Source organism: Tenrec ecaudatus, chromosome 14, assembly GCF_050624435.1.
Source record: "Tenrec ecaudatus isolate mTenEca1 chromosome 14, mTenEca1.hap1, whole genome shotgun sequence".
NCBI classification, from domain to species: Eukaryota; Metazoa; Chordata; class Mammalia; order Afrosoricida; family Tenrecidae; genus Tenrec; species Tenrec ecaudatus.
Window position 1 is genome coordinate 124,245,835 of NC_134543.1, and position 13,479 is coordinate 124,259,313.

At 48.1% G+C, this 13,479-nt stretch overlaps 1 protein-coding gene across 4 annotated transcripts in view; it reads left to right on the forward strand.

The window, feature by feature from the left end:
- Positions 1-13,479, forward strand: part of TLN2 (talin 2) — a 461,380-nt gene that overhangs the window by 171,195 nt on the left and 276,706 nt on the right. The window lies entirely within an intron of this gene.

Consider the following 13,479-nt stretch of genomic DNA (forward strand, 5'->3'; position numbering starts at 1 on the left):
TAGGACACAGAAGACCACTGGTACTGAGATGGATTCGAGGTCTGAGTGTGGAGGAGATAGACAGCTGTGGTTTTAGCCAGCTCTGCCTTCCGGGCTTCGCAGTGCGGTCTGAACCTAGGCTGGACTTGAATGAAAGCGAGTGGAGGGGAAGGGGTTTTAGGCAGGAGGGGGAGGGGCAGTGGGGGCGGGAAGTGACCCAGCTGTGTGGAGGTGGGAGGAGGCCAGGTGTGCTGAGGTGCGAGTGATGGACGGAGACCTGCACCTAAAGCACCAGGGGGGAAGAGAAAGGTCAGATTGAAAGGGAGACCAGGGCCCGTGTCCTGATGCTCTGAATCATACAGGAAACCCAGTGATGGCCAGTCAGTCACTTTTCACTAATATTGACTCCGCAGGACCGAGAACAGCCACGTAGCTTGTACAATTTTAAGGCTGTACACTTGTACGGAAGCAGATGGCGCCACGCCTCCTTCCTTTGGAGCAGCTGGTGGCTTTAAACCTCTGGATAGCGGCTGAGCGCCTCCCCACCGTGACGTCAGAGCTCTGTGCTTTGTACAGCAACAGCGACAAAAAAGATTGCCCTCCGGTTGATCCTGGCTCACAGAGCCTCCACACAGACCTTTGCGAGTGCAAGTCTTCACCGGGGCCGGCACCTTCATTTTATCCAGGGAAAGGCCCATGTTAGGATGGTAATCCTAGGGCTGTGGCCTAACCAGGACTCCTTTAGAACAACAACAACAACCAACCAACCAAGCTCACTAGCAGTAAATTGATTCTGACTCAGGAGGACAGAGGAGACCTGCCCCTGTGGGTTTCCAAGGCTGCACATCTTCACAGGGGTCGAAAGCCCCCTCTTTCTCCTGGAGAGCCTCTGGAGGGCTCATTTGCCGACTCTCCGGTTCGAGGTGCAGAAAGCACTCCACCACCAGGGCTCCGAAGGGACACCACCGAGCAGAGTCAAGCTGCCCGTGGGCTGCCCAAGGCCACCATTTCAATAGAAGCAAGATGCCACTTCTGTGTCCTGGAGGGGCTGGTGGGCTTCTCAGTTAGCAACGAAGACTGCTTTGCCACAAGGATAATCCAAAAATAACTCACTGCTTTCAAGTCAATTCTGACTTACAGCCACCCTGCAGGTAGAACTGTCCCTGTGGGTTTCTGCAACTGTAACTCTTTACAGGAGTCGAAAGCTCCATCTTCCTCCCATAGAGTGAGTGTGGTTTCGAACTTTGGGCCTTGCAGGTTGCAGCTGAACTTGTAACCACTTGACCACGAGGGCATAATCGAGATGCATGATCGAGAGCCTGCGTTGGTTTACACAACGAAGGCCATCCTTGGCTCAGGAACGGAAAGGGCCCACTTTTCAGTTTATAGACATGGTTCTGCGGGTTCGCCTTCATCTCTAGCTCTCCTCGTGCTCAGAAGGTGGCCCCGCCAGCAGCAAGCGGGACAGTGTGCTTCTCTGGTCGCCTTTGTAGTTGCCAAATGGAAGGCGCGAACTTCGTCCCAACCGGGCCAATGTTAACTACGGTGGTCGCCAGGGAAGTGCCATGTGTCTAGGCCTGGGTCCGTGCTCACCATAGAGCTAACCGGAAGGAAGTGGCATTGCTTATTGGTGTTTGGACGCACACACACAGGAAGATCGAGCAAGGTGGAAAGGAGTGAGAGGCTGGAGGAGTGTTAACAACCAAAAACGTGCCCATCCTTACCAATGACTTCGACTCCTAGGGCACATCATCTTCATTGCTTCTGTGCATTGTTCGATAGACAGATGCACTTGGGATTATGACAGCATTTCTCTTGATCCATGATAAGAGTATTGGGTGACCTATTGGCCTGTGCCCAGAGAGTCTCTGGTGAATATTAGTTTATCTCCTTTAGCTCCTTAAATGGACCACACATGCCCAATTACATGACCTTTGGAAACCCTCAAGCCCACTGGCCCTGTGGGTTTCCAAGACTGTAATTCTTTATCATTCGTTTCTCCCAAGGAGTGGCTGGTAGTTTCAAGCTGCTAACCTTATGGTTTGCAGCCCAATGCGCAACCAGTCTGCCACTCGGGCTCCTCTAAAGAGTGTCAAAAATAAATGACTTGAGAACCATCTCTCCTGTTTGCGCTGAGGTTTCCTGAAAGCGATAACTAGGTCACTTAAGATTCTTCTGGTAGCACTTAGACCCCCAACTCTTCCGTCTGTTCACATCAGCATAACATTTACTCCTTCCTTGTTGACATGGTTAGGGCCCAACGATCGAGTCATCACGTGAAATCAATGTTATTCAAGAGTCCTGGGCTCTCCCCAACACACACACCTTGTTGCTGATGTCCTACCCCGTGATACCGCTCGCCCCAGTCCCTCACTGCCTGTTAGGTGCTCCTGGTGCATCCGAGCAGTGGAGTGGAGTTAAGGGTACTGTCTGGCGCTGGTGAGAGTTGGATGTTCCCCACTTCCTGCTGTTTGCCCTGGGCAGCGTCCATGCTTGTCTTCCCCTTCCCACAACCCCGTGTGTTCTGTATGGCCCCTTCTTTCTCTTCCACTTCTCTTCTTCACACCAACCTTCCCGGCGCCTTCAGGCATCACTTGATCTTGTGTCATCCTTCCATTGGCCCACATCGTTACTGAGACGTCACGGGTGAACCAAAGGATGTGTCCCGTGGCCATTGGTCCCTCATGTGGCCCAATCATCATTGGAGCTTCTTGGGGTAACCTGCAGAAGGCACCTCTGGCCCAACTGAGAGTCCACATGGGACCTGGATAATGGGAGGCTCCAACTGGGAATGATGAAGTTGTAAATGGGAGTGCCAGGTGACAAGATCATTGATATGTAGAATTGCTGAGGTTCAATCATGCCAATGAGTCCTGCCCGCCAAGCCCCGAGGACAATATTCCTCTTAGAGCAGCAGCATAGGGCCGGCCCCGCTAGGAGACATGGCGTCCCTCACTGACTCATAGCCCTACAGGGGACAGCACTGGAGACACAGTGTGGGAATTGCACCTGATCTGACCCCACCACACCGAGGCAAAACACTAAGGGCGTGCAACAGAACAGCAAGGGGAGCAGAGCAAGGAAGTCCCAAGGGAATACCAAAAATAGACTTTGGGACCAGGGCTTGGCACCCCGCCAGACTCAACCAGAAAACACTCCTAAAGGTCAACAAACAGACCTTGAACTATTTATAGGCTTTTATTTATTTATTTTTTTGTTTTTTGTTGTTGTCACTCTATTTTCTTGTGTTGGCTTTGCTTTGCTCTATCTTGGGGTTTTTTTTTGTGTGTGGGCATATTATTATCTCTCCAGGTCTATCTAAACAAGATAAGTGGGATAAATAATTTGGACTTATGGTTCCGGGCAGATATGGGAGAAGGGGAGGTGGGGAAAAATAAATGGTATTAACAAACCCAGGGACAAGGGAAATCGATGATGAGGAGGTTGTAAGAGGACTGGTAGGGCTTGATCAAGGGCAATGTAACCGAGAGGAATTACTGAAACCCAAATGATGGCTGAACATGATAGTGGGACAAGAGGAAAGTAAAAGAAAATAGAGGAAGAACTCGGAGGCAATGGGCATTTATAGAGGTCTAAATACAGGCATGTACACATGTAAATATATTCATATATGAGGATGGGGAAACAGATCTATGTGCATGTGTTTATAGGTTTAGTATTAAGGTAGCAGATGGACATTGGGCCTCTACTCTAGTCCTCCCTCAATGCAAGAACACTTTGTTCTATTAAACTGGCATTCCATGATGCTCACCTTCCCGATACAATTGCTGAAGACAAAGCGGGTGCATAAGCAAAAGTGCTGAAGAAAGCTGATGGTGCCCGTCTATCAAAAGATATAGCATCTGGGGTCTTAAAGACCTGAAGATAAACAAGTGACTAGCTAAGAATCAACAAAGCCCACATGAAAGAAGAACACTAGCCTATGAGATCACAAAGTGTCGAAGGGATCAGGTATCAAGCATCAAAGAACAAAAATATCATATTATTGTGAATGAGGGGGAGTGTGGAGTGGGGACCCAAAGCTCATCTGTAGGCAACTGGACATCCCCTTATAGACGGACCCTGGGGAGGGAGAAGACGAGCCAGTCAGGGTGCAGTGTAGCAATGATGAAACATACAACTTTCCTTTAGTTCTTAAATGCTTCTCCCCCCACCCACCCCCACCGTCATGATCCCAATTCTACCTTAAAAATCCAGCTAGACCAGAGGATGTACATTGGTACAGATAGGAATTGGAAACACAGGGAATCCAGAACAGATGAACCACTCAGGACCAGTGCTGAGAGTGGTGATATTGGGAGGGTGGAGGAATGTGGGGTAGAAAGGTGGAACCAATTACAAGGATCCACATACATATAAACCTCTCCCTAAGGGACAGAGAACAGAAAAGTAGGTGAAGGGAGACGCTGGACAGTGTAAGATAGGACAAAATAATTTATAAATTATCAAGGGTTCAGGTCGGGGTGGGAAGGGAAAATGAGGAGCTGATACTAAGGGCTCAAGTAGAAAGCAAATGTTTTGAGAATGATGATGGCAACAAATGTACAAATGTGCTTGACACAATGGATGCATGGATGGATTGTGATAAGAATTGCATGAGCCCCAATAATATGATTGAGAAAAAAAATAGTGCCATTGAGTGCAACCATGGCATTCAAAAAGCAATTCACTCACCCATCCGTCTGTCCGTCCGTCCATCCATCCATCCGTCTGGCCATGCAGTTATTCATTCGTTCATCAAATAGGTGTTTATTATGTATCAGAAATCATGCCGCCCCTAGGATAAACCCAGGAATGGTACATGGTCCTTCCTTTGAGTTGCCAGTCTACTTGGGGAAGCTAAAAAATCCACAATTCTGATTTTGTGTGGTGAATGATGTATACTGCATGCTGGAGGGGTTTAGAGAAAAGTTGCCTCTTTGCTAGGGAACCATTAAATTGATTAAGGATTCAACAATACAGATTTTAAGAGACCATGAGCATTTGGGCTGTGGTTCTTAAATAACTGGTGGGAAGGTAGAATGAACCCAGCTTCCCAACCTTCCACCGGAGGTGCTCATCAGTCCGTCTGGAATGTGGTCTGGGGATTGCGTCGTCATCATATAAATTCCCAGGTCCTTCTGGAGATGGTGGTTCAAAGATTAGCCTTGAGTGGGTCGCAGGTATCAGTGCAGGGCTGGGAGAGTCAAAGAGAGGCTGCAAACATAGACTTAATTGGAGACAGAGCAAGTGTCTAGTGAGAGCGGCCAAGAAAGCATGGTGGTGTTTCCAGCTTGGCGCCGTCAGTGGAAGCCCGTGGGAAGCGGAAGGCATCTGGCTCCAGCAGAGCCTGTGTAGCACCGGAAGTCACTTCTCAGCCTTGCTTTCCAACAGCCGACCCGCAACACTGTTCTGGAATTGTCGTTCTTGTTAGTTCAGTTCCGACTCATTATAGCCCATCGTGTAGTAGAACAAAAACACTGCCCGGCCTGTGCATCCCCACCACTGTTCCCCTGGAATAAAGCTCTCGACATACAGAACGAAGCCTTCAGTAGACTCGGTGGGTGACCTGCCATCCAGCTGAGAAGCATTCTAGTGTGAGATTTGGGGATGTAAGTCAGGGAGCTGTTCTACAAATTACCTGACTCATCATTTTAAACCACAGTCCATTCAAGACTCAATGTACAATACCAAACCTGTATTGGGGGAGATCCGCTTCCACACATTTATGGCTATTTGAATTGAGGACCACTTCCATTGAGGCTCCCTTCGTAGACTCTCTGACTTGACAGCCCACTGGTTCTCTCGCAAAGAGATTTGGACATGTGTCGTCTGAAAGCTGCTGGCAGCGAGCGGGGAGCCCCGGCTCACAGCCAAGAGTCCTTTGTGATGACAGTTCACACACCTGGTATTAAAAAAGGCCTTGGACTTCAGGCCGGCGTTCTGCTTAGTGTTTTACGTGATTGATGGAGTTACAGTCACCAGTGCAAGCTCAATGGAGATGACTGGGGCTAGATAATATGTCCCAGAGTTGTACTTCTCAATGTAGCTGATAACTACTTTTGCCCTCACTTGCTTTAATGAAAATTCTCTAGTTCAGTCAGAAAATCAAAGGCTACCAAGCAGTGAAGCATGAAAGCATCTTCCTCCTTGGCATGTAATTGTTTATTCTTTTAAGCAGTGTATTAGAACTTTATATACAAGAGCAATTGTATATTGAGAAAACGTCCCAGCCCTGTCCAGATCAAGTCCATAAGTCTGATATTAGCCCATATGTCCGACACCAATCTACAAAGTCCCCTTCAAACTCAACAAAACACATGAGATGGCGCTGAGTGCAGGACGATCACAGGCCAGTGGGTGGGAAGTCTTGTGGCACCAGTGGCGGTGTAACATCTCAGCGCTGGCAGGGGCCTCTGTGCGGCTCCTCCAGCTCAGGGCTCTAGCGTAGCCCCATGTGTCTTCTCAGCTGGAGCGTGTCCCGGGGAGTGAGCCTGCGTCCCGCCTCACTGAGCAAGTTATGTCCTTGGCGCCTCCGAATGAGCTCATCATGCCGTGTGACCTGATTGACAGGCTAAACACCCCCCTTCGCTCTTAAGTCGCAAACTGACAACAGATTATGTGATTGCCACACGCAGTAACGTGTGGGTCGATGAGGGCACCAGGACATTCATTTTTTAAAAATTGCCATACCTCATCAGTTAGCACAGGGTTACTCAGTACCGGCATATTGGGCCTGACAGTTCTCATCATGGGGGCTTGTCCTGTGTGTCCTTGGCCCTTTAGCAGCATCCCGGTCTCTACCTTAAATGCTAGTACCCACCCACCCACCCACCCAAACAAAAAGCCTGAGCAACTCACTGCCATTGTGTGTCTTCTGACCCATGCTGCCCCTAAATGGCAGGATAGAACTGCCCCATGGGTTCCTGACACTGTAACTCTTTAAGGGAGTAGAAAGTGTCATCTTTACCCCCTGGAGCAGCCGGTGGTTTTGAACTGCCAACCTCAAGACTAGCAGCTCAACACACATTCTACCACTCAACCAAGGTACCCGCAGTACCCACGCATCCACGCCCACTCTTGATAATCAAAATCAAAATTAAAAATGTCTTAAGTGTCCTCTTGAGGTGTGGGTGTGGGTAAGGGATCACTCTTGGTTGAGAAACAGTGAGTGAGCATAGCCAAGCAAACTGCTGTGGATTGTTTTGCTTCGCTGTGTACCGTTTGAGAAACCTACTTCTATTAAAAGTTAATATGCACTAGTGTTTTCCAATATTATTCACACACACACCACTGGATTGCTTTTCTTTATTAAAATAGGTACATTATGGGAAAAGTTTTAAATAACTATGCTATAAAACAATTGTTGAGTCAAAGGGCATTCATATTTTTAAAGTTTTTACACACATTGTGAAAAAGGTTGAACTACAAGCCACCAGCAATGGTAGTTTCAGTGCATCTCTGACAGAATTACAATTTCATTTTATTGTCAAAATAACAACAAAATTGATACATTGATATTAAAGGAAATTCACACAATATTTACGTGTTTAAAGTGTACTTTAAAAATGTCTCTCCTCCCACCTTTCTCTGCTTCCTCCTTAAGAATAATCATTGGTATGTGTCACTTGAAACCTTTTAGAAAATGCCCATAGCAATCTATGTGTACCCACATTTGGTTAAAAACATGAATTTAATAGGGAAGGGAATGCGTGCTTTCCTTTCATGCCCCTCCTACTTGGTACTTTATGCTGCTTCACGCTCTTTAGGTGGTAAAACACTTCTTCATTTATAAAATGCTTTTTAAAAGACTTGTCGGGGGACATGTGTAAAGGATGTTTCTGTTTAATCGCTCATGTGTATTTTTTGTGCTAAGCTATTACTGTGCTACGTGTCTTAATCTGGTTTTGTGGTTGTTTTTTTCGGGCTTGTTATGCTATTAAAGTCTTGCAGTTCTCTTATTTTCTTTCACCAAACTTGCTGGAGAATGTTTGCGAATTCACTCTTTGGGTAGCATGGGAGATGCACTTGGTTAAACATTATTCAGGATCGCTGTGGAGGCTTAACATAAACCAGTGCAGCAGATGGTTGTGGAATGATTGCAGTGTAAGGGCCACTTGGGTGTCAGAGTGATCCCTGACCCTCCTCGCGCCACTACCGCTCCGGGGGGGAGAGGACGTTGGGGACAGTTGGTGCTCACAGGCGTGCTTTGGGAAACGCCGGACAATGTGGATTACAACTAGAATCCCTGTCGATGAGATGACCTTGGTCTAGGGTGAGGACGAGGGACTTTCTCAGGCCAGCTGTTGATACTGGACATAGAATTCGGATTGCCTTTTAAGCCCTGCTTATATGTTTTTAAAATGTCCTTTCACCTGGGGCTGAGTTAGAGATGGGCATTAAACGTGCTATTGGTGTGGGGAGATTAAGACAGTGGGCTTTGATCAATGGAAACCTTTAAGGAAATGTCAGACATTGAAAGCAGTGGGACTCCTGGTTCCCCAGGGGGCGGGGCAGGAACATTGAAAGGTTTGAACCGCTTACGATTTGAAATAGCCAAGTAGAAAGTATGACTTTATGAGGCTCAAGAGTGAACGCTTTCTCAAAGAATGGGGCCACCTCTTGGCTGAGTGGGGGGAGGATGGGTGCCCAACAGTCAGATGGTAGTTTCGTCACCAAACAATGTGATTCACCTAGAAGACCTCCAGTCTTGTGCCAGAAGACTCTAGTCCCAAACCAAGATGATCACACCACAGACCAATGTTGCCTCCAGATCCCACATTCACCACTCTTGCATGACTTCTGTCGCTTGCTTGCTAGATGTAGGGAAGGCTCAAGGATTTGTCAGGGCTGTGTGAATTCTTGGAAATCGTTTACCCTGCACGGGCTATGTACAGAGTCTGGGAGTTTGTAAATCCCCTCTGACTTCAGAAGAAAGCGTGCCATTTCAGTGGGGTAGACACTGTGAGCTCTCTTCCCTGGAGAGTCTTGGCTTACTCTGGGTTGGGTCTTGTTTGTTTACCGGCAAGGGCATTCCGATGATTGTTGAAGCCCAGAGGCACAGCCTGTGAGTGCAGGGTTTCCCTCCACAGCTTCTGTGGGAGAGGCACCGAGAGAGGGTCGCAAGGAAAATATGTCAGATAGTTCCTCACATTCCTTTCTTTTTATTCCTGAAAAAGAGTAAGACACCCCCCCTATGCAACCCCCCTCCCTGAAGCTCTCCTAATTTGGAGTTTGTGAACATGTATGAAAATTCTTAATTGAAGTATTCTTTTCCAGAGCCTCTTATTAAAAATAAAAAAATTAAATGCATGCCACTAACAACATTGGAAATCACACTTGTGATGCAAGATTGAAAGATTATCGACTCCAAAGTAATGCATCAAAGTTTTCAGGTCCCCTCTTCAAAAATTCTTTGTGGATATAATCTCGGTGGCTTGTCTTTGAACTCTGTTTACACGATATTAAAAACCCAACAACCCGTGCCATAGGGCAGATCCAAGCATAGAATGACCCTGTAAGAGTCAGACTTCCAGGCTCTTGGCTTTACAAAACCAGAAGGCCTCAGCTCTCTCTGTTGGACTGGGGGTTCAAACAGCTGACCTTTGGCTTAGCAGCCGAACGCTTTAACCACGGAATAAACCAGTCGGTGAACTTTATTGTCTTTGGAGTTTTTGTGACTGGATATAATTCATTCCTCTGGATTTTGTAATTTGTTTATATGCACATCTGTTGTTCGTCTAGAAAGTGTGAGTGTGTGTGCTGCAGTGATTTACTTGATGAGGCTCTTCTAGCCACAGTCTGTGTTAACTCCCACCCAACAAGCGGGTGGGACCTGCAGGTGGAGTGCCTGTATCTTCTGTTGTACTGGTGGGTGTGGGCGAGAAGGTGGAAGAGGAGGGTGGGTTGTATGATTCCGTTGTCAGTGATGGAAGGGCTAATTGTGATCATAAAAAGTTGGAGCTCTAATGCTTGGCCAGTTTTGCCATCCTGCTTATGTTTAGTTTTGGCTTCTCTCATTCTGTTTTTAAAGTATTTTTTAAAAGTCCGTCAGGAGTTTTTTTCGCTTCTATTCTCACTACATGTAGTGGCATAGAGGAGCCCCGATGCCCTACTGGCCCAGAGTTGGGCTACTAACTGCAAGGTCAGGAGTTCAAAACCACTAGCCACACTGTAGGAGAAAGACTGAGGTTTTCTATCCCCGTAAAGTGTTACAATCTCGGAAAACAGCAGAAGCCATGGGGGAGGGGAGACAGCGGTCAGTGTAAGGTAGAAAAATAATAACAATTTATAATTTATCAAGGGGTCATGGGTGCAGGGAAGGGAAAAAGGAGGACCTAATACCAAGGGCTCAATGGAAAGTAAATATTTAGAAAATAATGATGGCAACATATGTACAAAGATGCTTGATAAAATTGATGTATGGATTGTTCTAAGAGCTGTAAGTGCCCATGATATACTGGTCTTTTAATTAAAATAATAATAATAATCAGGATCAGAACCTGATATGCTAATGAAAGAAACAAAAAAAGGAGGAACAATCTGAGAAACCACAGGGGCAGTTCTGCCCTGTCCTATGGGATCACCAAGAGTTGGCATCGACTGACTCCTTGGCAATGACTTTGAGGACTAGAGGGGGAACAGTCAAGCCCCAGACAGAAAGGAGGAAGAGGATGACGCATGGGCTGGAGGATGTCATGGGGCAGGACGCTAGCCATTCCATCCACATGGTTGGCTCACTCCTGGCGGTAATGTCAACAGGTGAACGTTTTCTGTAGCGTTGTTAGCAGGCTCTGCTACCTTGAAGGCACCTCCATTTCTTAAATTGTGTGTGTGTGCGTGTGTGTGTGCACGCAGGAGCGCCTGTGACCATGTGTGTCTGAGTGTATATGTGAGTGTGTGTATGTGAGAGCATGTTTGTGTGTGTGTCCATGTGTATGTCTGTGTGTGTGAGTACATGCGTGCATGCATGCATGTGTGAATACGTGTCCTGGTAACATAGTGGTTACCCACTGAGTTGCTGACAGCAAGGTTGGGTAATCTTAGATGTTCTCAAAGGACACTGGGCCATTGGGCCATTGGGTAGCGTGGGCTTAGTAGGAAAAAGTTTTAAGGGAATGGAAAACTGTGGGAAAGACCGGAAAGTTATTCCCAGGAATGAGTTCTATCCCTACAATGTACCTTCTGACCTTTAAAGAGCAGAAAGCCTCATCCTGTCCTCCTTACAGCCCCAGGCTCACTCCGGGAGACCTCTTTTTGTTCCCCAAACTCTGGAATGTACATCAGGAACAGGATTTGAGTGCCGCACAGAGGCCCAAAGTGCGGTTCGGATACGGTGTCCACAGAAGAGAATCCGTCAATGGAATCTCTGGGGAAGGGGTAGAGAGATGGAAACACTGCCTTCAAGATAAATCGGCAAGCCTCACCTTCACGACAGAACCTGCGGTTGAAGACAGATAGCTCTGGCCTTGAGCAGTAGCTTCGGGCCGCCCTTCACTCGATGCCCAGGCGCTCGGAGGCCTGAGTTCTCCAACTCCCTTCTCCTCGGCCTGTGGGCGAGTTCTTAAAGGGAGCCTCCTCGGGGCAGTGCTGTGTTTTCCTAGGATCACCAAAAATTGTGGAGGGTGCGCTGCCAGGACAGCCTCTCCCAGTTGTGCGTGGGCTGCAGTCTAAGTAAGCCAGGCCAGTGGAGGTGGGCTGAGCCCACAGGGACTGTGGTTTCCAGAGGGATGGTCAGTGTTGTTCCCAGTGCTCAGCTGCACCCTTCCGACTCTAGGGCCACGTTCGAGTCCTGGCTCCTCGGAGGGGCTCTCGCTGGCAAATGAATGGCCCCTCGGCGAGTGGGACTCAGCCTCCCCACCATTAGCCTCTCCCGCAACCAGGCCGCTCTGTGCTGGAGTTCCTCAGTGAAGGGGTGGGGGATGCGGACTAGCTCTGAGTGGGACTGGTCTCACCACCTCCCATGAAGGCCAGGTGCCATCCTGTCCCGGGGACTCCCATGGTGCCCGACTAGGACTGAGCTTCCCGAAGTTCTCGAGGCTTCATGTGTTCACAAGTGGGTGAGGAGGGCTTTCTTCACAGGCACTGGGAGCTTTTCCGTGGGCAGCCGGGTGTGCCAGCCGTGTGTCCCACCTCATGACAAACGCCCAGTGGGCTCCGACTGGCAGCCAGCCTCTGTAGGATTTCAGAGACGGGCTGTCTTTTCTTTCACAGCCCTGCCGGCCCTCCATCCACACGACATACAATTCACTAGTTGAATCATATCAAGGAGTGCTGTACAATCATTAGAACATTTTCTTCCTTTTGTACTTGTTCTTTGTGTAACTATTTTTTAAATTGTGGCAAAGATATGTGCAGCAAAACATTCTCCAGTTCAACAACTTCTATGTGTATAGTTCATTGATGATACTCTTTGTGTTGTGCAACCATACTTGCTAGCCTTTTCCAGATTATTCCACCACCATTACCCTAAACTCGGTGTCCCCTAACCAACAACTCTTACTCCACGGCAGTAACCGTTGGTCAGGTTTGGTGAGCCGGTCGGTCTTTACGGGAGCACGCAGCCTCATCCTTTTCCTGAAGAGCAACTGGTGGGTTTGAACCACTGACTTTGCAGCATTCCCAGAGCTCCACTTAACACACATTGGGTGCTTACTTTAGTCAAGGGTCATTGGTTGCGATAGAAACCCATCCAGCCCAATTTGGCCAGGAGGGAAGGTTTTGTGTATCTTTGGAGATGTCCCTGGACTAGAAGTACAGGTACCCAGGCCTAGAATGAGGTACCCTGGATGGTCTCCTGGACCCCTCATCCTAGGTCCATAGTTGGGGACGTTCTTTACAGTCTTGTTACAGATGAGCTGGTGAGGTTGCCATGACCTACCAGTTTGTTGTCACCATCTGTGGCTGCCCCAGCTCCTCAACTGTGTGACATTCTGACCTTCCCACCTCCACTCTGAGTTCTCCCTCGGAGCACGGGTCACGCTGACTAGGGATGATCTCATTGCCAAGCAAAGGAGCTCACCTATATGAGCCAGAGCACGCTAACGCTAGTCCTTGGCCAAGGGAAGGGTTAGAGACCTTAGTGCCACAGATCTGTTTTTGCCAGGGTGACTTTGGTGAAGTAGGGACATAGGATATGTCCCGTCGTCTCCCAAGGCTGCCCTTTGGGCTGGAAAGACCACAAATATTGTTTTCCACATTAGTTAAGTTATTGCTAACTGATAACATATGCTATCCAATTTTTGCCCAATTCTGTTACAAGATGCTTCCCAGAGAGATGTCCCTGTCACTCCTGATGATGGTGGTCATAGATGTTCATCCTTCGGGAGTTTAAAATCTTCCAACCATCTGGACGATAATTCCTGACCCCTTTTTCAGCCCCACTTTGGACTTGGGTCCCACTGCATTGCACAGTGGACGCTGTCCGAGAACGTACCACTCGGCTCAGCCGTTCTTGCCAACTGGTAGGTGAGGATGGCCCCACAATGGGGGCCCATGGGA